Source organism: Brachyistius frenatus, unplaced genomic scaffold (assembly GCF_029030835.1).
Source record: "Brachyistius frenatus isolate BFR_SWC_R1_liver_20210118 unplaced genomic scaffold, ASM2903083v1 Contig_205, whole genome shotgun sequence".
Lineage (NCBI taxonomy): Eukaryota > Metazoa > Chordata > Actinopteri > Embiotocidae > Brachyistius > Brachyistius frenatus.
This window is the reverse complement of record NW_027210804.1, coordinates 430,896-440,000: the sequence shown is the minus strand read 5'-3', so window position 1 is coordinate 440,000 and position 9,105 is coordinate 430,896. Positions and strand designations below refer to the sequence as shown.

The 9,105-nt window shown below is 41.5% G+C and overlaps 1 protein-coding gene across 1 annotated transcript in view; it reads right to left on the bottom strand.

Annotated features, from left to right (window-relative positions):
- Nucleotides 1-8,859, bottom strand: part of ncoa1 (nuclear receptor coactivator 1) — a 27,129-nt gene extending 18,270 nt beyond the window's left edge. Inside the window, 1 exon segment of the mRNA XM_069719076.1 lies at nucleotides 7,159-8,859. The gene's annotated coding sequence lies outside the window, so the exon portion shown is untranslated.
- Nucleotides 8,860-9,105: the final 246 nt, after the last annotated feature.

The following is a 9,105-nucleotide window of genomic DNA, read 5'->3' as shown; positions in this document are numbered from 1 at the left end:
CGGCATCTCTACCTCGCTCGCTCTCTCTCTGCATCAGGATGGTCGCCGTGGCAACAGAGAAGCAACAATTGCCGGAGCAGAGGAGTTGACGGTGGGAGGTGGGTTTCCTGCATGATCCATTACATTTTCTTTTTTAAATGCCTTCAGAAGAAGAGGACTGTAATACTCTCAGTAAACAGATGAAAGCTGTAAGCTGAAAACCACAAAAATGACCAGCAATAAAAAGAAAAACGCAAGAATATGAATCGATTTATCATGTTGAGGAATGTTTACAAAATTAAAAAAAAAAAAAAAAAGTTTATATCATTTTTTTTTTTATCATCGAGTGTGTTTTGTTTGTAAGAGACGCTGATAATCAGCTTTTCATTCAACCGGAGCTGTAAAAACTTTCACGACTATGGAGGACCCAAAAAAAAAAGAAATGCCGACACGACAAAAAGATGACCTCAAACCTCTTTCATCTGTAAAACATCCACGTTGTTGTTATCTAAATAAAAATTTAAAAACACCACACACACACAGCACTTAAAAAAAAATAAAAAGAAAGAAAGATCCACCCGCCACAGTGAGGAATGGGAGCACTGTTGCGCATCAAGCACTCGATGAAAATACAAATTAAGCCTCGTTTTCCGAAAGGCCGAGTTCGGTATTTGTTTATTATAAAAAGCCGGAGCTACAAGGATGACGAAGGGCTCTTATTTTTATTTGATTAAACGGAGTAAACATGTTCTTTTCAGGAAACCAAAACACTTAAAAAACAAATTAGGTGACGCAGACGTTGCTGAAAACCGACGTTTCTCGGCATGGTAGCGATACTTGGTTATTGTTTTATTAATAAAACTATCTCCATCCATTTATCGTCGGTAACCCACTTTATCCAAGTCGGTCACGGGGCCGACGAAGAAAGACGAAACGGAAACAAAACACGCCGACAAACACCGTTACGAAGCCTGGAGCCATCTTTGCTAGTTCGGAGCAGGAAGTGACCATATTTGGGACGAGCTGGGGGGGGGGGGGGATCGGAAACCCCGACGATACTAATTAGTAACGAACTAATAAGAAGGAGCGACTTCAGCTAACAACACCGAGATACCTCGTGGAGAAATTTTATTGACTGAGAATTACATGAGAGAAGTTGAATGGGAGTCAATGGAGCCGGAGGCTTTTTTTTGGGGGGGGAGGAGGACCTTTAGTGGCACTCGGTGGTATTGCAGCTTCGGGACTCATTTTTCAAGCCCGGAAGCTACAAACACTTTTACACTATAGTTCGCACATTACTTTGCTGAATATAAACACGTTTGCATGTTTGTTTTTTTCTGTGATTTTTTTTTTTGAGGCCACAACTTATATTTCTATGAAATACATCAACACAACGAACGGCAAGAGAACACAAAAGATAAAAGTAATTGCTTCTGTACGTTGCACCGCTCTGCACTCTCTAACCCCGTATAGAGATGTCCTTTCCTACACTGCATTAATGTCTTTATTTATATAGGCAATATATATATATATATATATTTTTTTAAATTTATTTTTAAATATCAATATCCAGTATTTACACCATTTACTTCCAGTTAAGTGTGAACTCTAACACGCTTGGAGAAACACTCAGCAGCCCACAAACACACAAACAGGCTGGAAGTCCTCACAACCAACTGCAGGTGGAATAATGGCTGTTAAGTACTACTAGTATGACTCCTAGTACTACCACTACTACTACCACTCCTAGTACTACTAATAGTACTACTGCTACTTCAAGTCAAACTGTGCAGGAGCCTAAATAATGTATTATCATACCGCGTCCTTGTAATAAACCGGTCAGCTCCATTAAGAAGAACATTTACACACGATCTGCTTTAACGGTTTTTACTCATCAACACACTCATATATGCAATTATGACCTTTTTCTACTGCAAAAACAACAACAGCGCGCGCGCACACACACACACACACACACACACACACACACACACACACACACACACAGCTCACAAAGCATTAATGCATATGCAATACACCCAGGCTATTACTGAACGGCCCGTCAGTTGCTCACAGCGGCACATTAACAGCTGACATCCTGTTTTATTATTATTATTATTATTATTATTATTATTATAGACATGTGACCCGAGACGGTCGTAATCAGCTGCAGTGTCGCAACACTTTCACGCGTATTGCCGGCGTTGCGGTGGAAACAGAAAAGGATAAAACTGTAAGCCCCCCCCCGCCCCCCCACACACACCTGTAAGACCAGGTCCTGCCCCCTTCTGACCTCCCCTCCCCCCCCCTCATCCCCCTCACAGCCCCTCCTGGCTCTCTCTCTCTCTCTCTCTCTATGCGTGATGTACGGCGGCGGACGATCGAGCCTTCGGTCGCCAAAGAGAAAGAAGGGAAAGACAAAAAAACAAAATAAAAAACACGGCGGCGAATCGAGAGCCAGACCTTTCGAGAAATTCAGTCCGCTGCCTCGGCGGGCTCCCCATCACAGCACACGCCTGCCGTCTCCGTGTCCCCGAGGTTTGTCTTTTTTCTCCCTCAGAGCCTCCCCCCCCCCCCCTCCTCCTCCTCCTTCGCTCGCTCGCTCTCATACTGCAAGCTGGCTTAACACGCACACACACACACACACACACACACACACACTCTCTCTCAACAGCAGCAATGTATGGCTTGCAAGAGGAGGTGGGTGGATGGGTGGGGGGGATGAGGGGAGAGACCACCAGGTGGAGAGTGATAGGGAGCGAGGGTTGTGGATTAGAGGTAAAGAAGTGTGTGTGTGTGGTGGTGGAGGGGGGGCGGGAAAAATAAACAAGGGAAGACATCGTCTTGACAGAAATTCATAATAATAAAACACAAAGAACCTTTTTTTTTTATCATTTAGGTTTCTTCAAGAAACTTTTTTTTTTTTTTTTTGGTATCCTGGTATAAATGTGAGTTTCTTGGACCTGGTGTAATATTAATAGGGTAAAAAAAAAAAAAAAAAAATCCAGGATCTCACCCCCCTTTTTTTTTTTTTTTTAAATCCATTTTCATGACTTTATCTCTGTCGTAAAATATGCCGGATATTCCAGGATTGCCATTTACACAGCGGGGAGCCACGAATGTGGAGTATTGACTGTATAAACAAACATTAACAGCAAAAAGGCTAATAAATCATATCTGGGAATTTAACACAAATGTACTTATAATACCGTGTAAGTAGATTATAATTTTTTTTTTTTATTACCGTGATAAATATTATCTTTCACATGAGATCTCCACACACACACACACACACACACACACACACACACACACACACACACACACACACACACACACACACACACACACACACACACACACACGTGAGCACCCCTCTCTGCTGGGCCGAGTTGGTACGGCCCATGTGAAGCTGCTCAGTCACTGTTGCTAAGGCCCACCCCTCCAGAATATAGGACATGACCAGAGAATGTACACAGCTTCAGTCAAGCAGGGCTGTGGTGCACCCGGTGCCTCGTCCATTCATCCATTCATGTTACGTGAACTGTGCCCGAAGCAAACGATCTCCAGTGTTAAGTGTTCACTTCACTTACAAAAAACCCCAAAGTGCGTCTCAACGACTCAAAACATCACCAATTATTGTTCACGAATCAAAATATTTGATTATCCGTGTTTCTTCCTTTGGCTTTTTTTTTTTTTTTTTTTTTTTTGCGTTCCTAATCGATTGAAAAAACGAGCAGAAAAATGTCGCGGTGTTGAAACGAATGTTACGACCTTCACTTCTTTTTTTCTTACGCGGAAGACACGTTTTTTTGTTGTTTTTTTTAAATTACAGTGGTGTGAAAAAGTGTTTTGCCCCCTAAACCTAAAAACTGGTTGGGCCACCCTTTAGCAGCAACAACTGCAATCAAGCGTTTGCGATAACTTGCAATGAGTCTTTTCCAGCTGTGGAGGAATGTTGGCCCTCTCATCTTTACAGAGTTGTTGTAATTCAGCCACATTGGAGGGTTTTCCAGCACCAACCTCCTTTTTAAAGTCATGCCACAGCATCTCAATAGGATTCAGGTCAGGACTTTGACTAGGCCACTCCAAAGTCTTCATTTTGTTTTTCTTCATCCATTCAGAGGTGGACTTGCTGGTGTGTTTTGGATCATCGTCCTGCTGCAGAACCCAAGTTGGCTTCAGCTTGAGGTCACGAACAGACGGCCGGACGTTCTCTTTCAGGATGTTTTGGTAGACGGTAGAATTCATGGTTCCATTTATCACAGCAAGTCTTCCAGGTCCTGAAGCAGCAAAACAGCCCCAGACCATCACACTACCACCACCACCATATTTTACTGTTGGTATGATGTTCTTGTTCTGAAATGCGGTGTTACTTTTACACAAGATGTAACGGGACACACACCTTCCAAAAAGTTCAACTTTGGTCTCGTCAGTCCACAGAGTATTTTCCCAAAAGTCTCGGGGATCATCAAGATGTTTTCTGGCAAAAATGAGATGAGCCTTAATGTTCTTTTTGCTCAGCGGTGGTTTTGGTCTTGGAACTCTGCCATGCAGCCATTTTTGCCGAGTCTCTTTCTTCTGGTGGAGTCATGAACACTGACCTTAACTGAGGCAAGTGAGGCCTGCAGTTCTTTGGATGTTGTCGTGGGGTCTTTTGTGACCTCTCGGATGAGTCGTCGCTGCGCTCTTGGGGTAATTTTGGTCGGCCGGCCACTTCTGGGAAGGTTCACCGCTGTTCCATGTTTTCTCCATTTGTGGATAATGGTTCTCACTGTGGTTCTCTGGAGTCCCAAAGCTTTAGAAATGGCTTTAGAACCTTTTCCAGACTGATAGATCTCAATTACTTTCTTTCTCATTTGTTCCTGAATTTCTTTGGATCTCGGCATGATGTCTATCTTTTGAGGATCTTTTGGTCTCCTTCACTTTGTCAGGCAGGTCCTATTGAAGTGATTTATTGATAGAGAACAGGTGTGGCAGTAATCAGGCCTGGGTGTGGCTCGAGAAATTGAACTCAGGTGTGATAAACCACAGTTAAGTTATGTTTTAACAGGAGTGGGCAAACACTTTTTCACACAGGGCCATGTGGGTTTGGATTGTTTTTTCTCCCTTAATAATAAAAACCTTCATTTAAAAACTGCATTTTGTGTTTACTTGTGTTATCTTTGACTAATATTTAAATTTGTTTGATGATCTGAAACATTTAAGTGTGACAGACATGCAAAAAAATAAGAAATCAGGAAGGGGGCAAACACTTTTTCACACCACTGTATGTAATTAATGACAGGATTATAGTTTCTTTCTGCCTATTTCTGCCTTCATTTTCTGTTTACCTTTAATACCTGGTTTTCATACTGTGACGTTAACAGTAACAAAAAGCAGCCTTGAACATTTTTTTTTAAAAGAATGTGAATGTTAATAGATAATCAGGTAAAAAGCGACCAAGCTTGTGGTCCTTTAAAGAGCCCCCTTTGCTTCTCACCCTGGTAGGATCCAGGTCCATTGTTTCCCACTGTGTAAAGTTGTACCGAGTACAACCCCTCCCCCCCGCCCACCTCCCTCGCCGCCCCCTTCCCCCCCCAATCCAGGATGTTTACCAAGAGTAAGAAATAACCTTGGGACTTGCACACGAGACTCCGCAGACACTACAACCGTTAAAGAGGACTGCTGCTGAGCCCACGGTCGTTTCCCCCCCAAAAAAGTACCTAGAAATCATAACGGCATGTAAAATCAAAACTGCAAAAATACATTCAAGTCCGTAAATATGTGGAAAAACTCCCGTCTGTTTGTGTTGAAATCTGAATCTTTACAACGGTGTCAAAATGCATCGCTAAACACAAACATATCAGTAAAATGAGATAATACTACTAAAACGTGACATCATGTCCGCAAGCCAGTCTGTGGGGGTTAAATAGTTATTAATTTAACTATGTGGAAAAACCTTCTAAAAAAAAAAATGCAGCTGTTTTCCCCCTCAAGACCCCTCAAGACCTCAGTTTGTTTTTTGTCGTAGGATAAAAAGTTTTTTTTTTTTTTTTTAAATCGTCCTTTTTCAATGCAAATCTCGACGCAACTACAAATTGCCCTGCAGAAAAACAACAAAAGGGAGCAAAAAATAACGACCCAGGGATCTGATTGGTCAACTGTACATTTGGAAACGTGGTCAAATCACCATGACAACACACCCGGCTCATAAATATCAGTCCGCCTTCTCAATGGAAATATATAATTGGAATTGAATTTCACATACTGTGCAATATAATGTTGTTTTTACTTGTTATAGGTCTATTAAATGACCCATTTGGTGAAATCGGGTCTATTTTGGTCCTTTTTTTTTTTTTTTTTTTGTCGCTCGCTAGCTGGACCGGCTTGGGTTTTTAACACAACACAGTGCTAAAATCTTAAAAATACACGAGTCCATCGATATCTTTTTTTTCAGCAGATATCTTACTTACAACCAGACTGAGGTAGCTGAGCAGTTTCGTGTTTCTATGTGCTGTAATTTATTCAGTTTGAGAAAAACAATCTTTTTTGAAAGCGGAAAAAAATCAAATAAAAAAAACGGACTATAAAATCCTCTCTGTTGCTACGGTTGTCGCTAAGGGGTCCGCCTACTTCCTGGAGTAGCAAAACACTGCGTACGTTACATAAAGACTCCACTGACGTGTTTTCCAGTTCTTAGTCGTACCCCGGTGCGTTGCCATGGAAACGGATATCGCGCAAACAAAAAGTTGTATATTTGAAGAGCGATATTGACCCCCCCACAATATGAACAACATTTTAGACTGTCTGACAAAGTTATCTCAGGGGTAAAACTAAAGCCAAAAAAACTAAACCGATTCTACGTAAGTATAATACCTGAAATATGAAATCCTTTCAGCTGCAACGTGGTGCACATTTTAAGTCCAAATTTTCCAGCTCAATGCAGCTCCCCCGCCCCCCGGTTCACCTCTACCTCCGCCATCCCACAAACATTAACCCTCCAAACAATCCACAAGCTAAAATAATAAGAAAATAAAACATGTCTTCCGGTCAATAAAAAAAAAAAAAAAAAATAAAAAATATTGTATGAATATTCAGCCAGAATCAGTGTTGCGCAATATATCTTGGTTTCTACCACACACAAAAAAAGACGCACGATAGGCGTGTACAAGAAGTACACAGCTGGACTGTACTTACTTGATCTAGGGCTTCAGTAGGGGAGTCATGTGGCGGCTGTGGTGGCCTCGTCCAGGGGCTCCGAGCAAAGCTAAAGGGAAGGAGGAGGAGATCGGCCAACAGCTTCAAAGTAGAGGTGACGGCGGCGTTATGGCTCCACGGCCGCTCTGTCACACGGCACCATCCCAGGTGCAGGGAGAAGCCGGCCGGCCTCTGACTGCGACAGGAAAGAAAGAAAGGAAAAAATATAAAAATAAAAAAAAGTGGTAAGAAACACAACAGCGATGTGAAATAACGCCGCCGATTTTTGTTTTTGTTTTCTTTCTTTCCTTCTATCTAACCTTGTGCAAAATTGCGCCGTTGAGAGTTTGTTTTGTCACGGAGCTTTATACGATATATATATAAAAAAAAAAAAAAAAAGTGAAAATGAGTTCTATAAATGCAGATTAGCCCTTTTGAGACCCCTCGAACGCACCAACAGAAAAGATGAGATTTGTTTTTGGTACATTTTTCATGGTCCTTGAACTAAATCGTGCCACCGAACCGTCAGGAGGAAATAAATGAATCTGGGCTTCAACACAAAAATCGCTTTTTTTTCTATAAGTCTGATTTTAATTTTTTTTTTTTTTTAAATGAACCATTTACACGATCCAGATTCTGTATAAAAAAATTAATGAATAAAAATAAAACATTGCACTCCTTAGCACAACTAGGAAGCCTTGAATGACTCGGCTGACACCATAACGAAAAATTTCTATGCAGGCTGGAGCGCAGAGGAGATAAATCATCAAAGGAATTCAACTTGTGTAATTTCTTCTCTCATGATTTATGACATTATAACATTGTTATTCTGCACTAGAAGACAATTTTTTTTTTTTGTTCTGCCTCCTTTCTAGCCATGACGGTGCTGTTTCTATAGAGATGCAGGACTTGCTGGTGCAGCGAATAATAAGTAGACCGTGGTGCAAACCGGACCATATTTCACTCCAGGAATATGGGCGTCGACCTCGGGTTCATTTGAACCAATCAGCATGCGCCGAAGAAGTCCCTGTCCAGGTGAGTACAAAAAAAAAAAAGAGCGACAGGTGCTTTACTGCATTTAAAAGTGTTGGGGGGGCGGGGGATAAAAATAGAGCTAGCTGAGCAGTTTAGCGTTTTATATGTTCTGTATTTATTCAGTTTGAGAAAAAAAAAATCTCTAGATAGACAAGAAATCCTCTCTTGTTGCTAGGGTCGTTGCTAAGGGGGTCGGCCTACTTCCTTGGGAGTAGTAAAAACGTTGCGTACGTTACATAAGAGTCTAACGACGTGTTCCTCCCAGGTCTTAAGTCACACCCCAGGTGTTGCCATGGAAACGGAGAACAACAACAACAACAAAAAGTTGTATATATCTTGAGAGCGAACTGACCACCACAATATGAACAACATTTTTGATTACAAATTTGAATTTAGGTTAGGTTAGGTTAGGTTAGGTAGTTACTTTATTAATCCCTGAGGGGAATCTTTTTCGCTACAGCAGCATACAGGAAGCAATAGATAATATTTAGTCAGTAACTTTGTCGTATAATTGCAGTATTACAATATATACACATGAAAAAAGGAAAATCAAATAAGATTATATTAAAAGGAAGAAGTAGTTGAACCCTGACTTTGTTTGTTTTGTCTTCTCCCATAAAAGTGTGTGTGTGTGTGTGTGTGTGTGTGTGTGTGTGTGTGTGTGTGTGTGTGTGTGTGTGTCTGTGTGTGGCTGACATCACTGTGAAAATGTAAACATTTGTTGCTTGAACGCTTGAGAAGAGGCACAGTACCCCAGTATCCACTTCAACAATCAGATTAGACACACACACACACACACACACACACACACACACACACACACACACACACACACACACACACACACACACACACACACACACACACACACACACACATTCATCTGGCCCTGATGTTTTTTTTGTGACATGA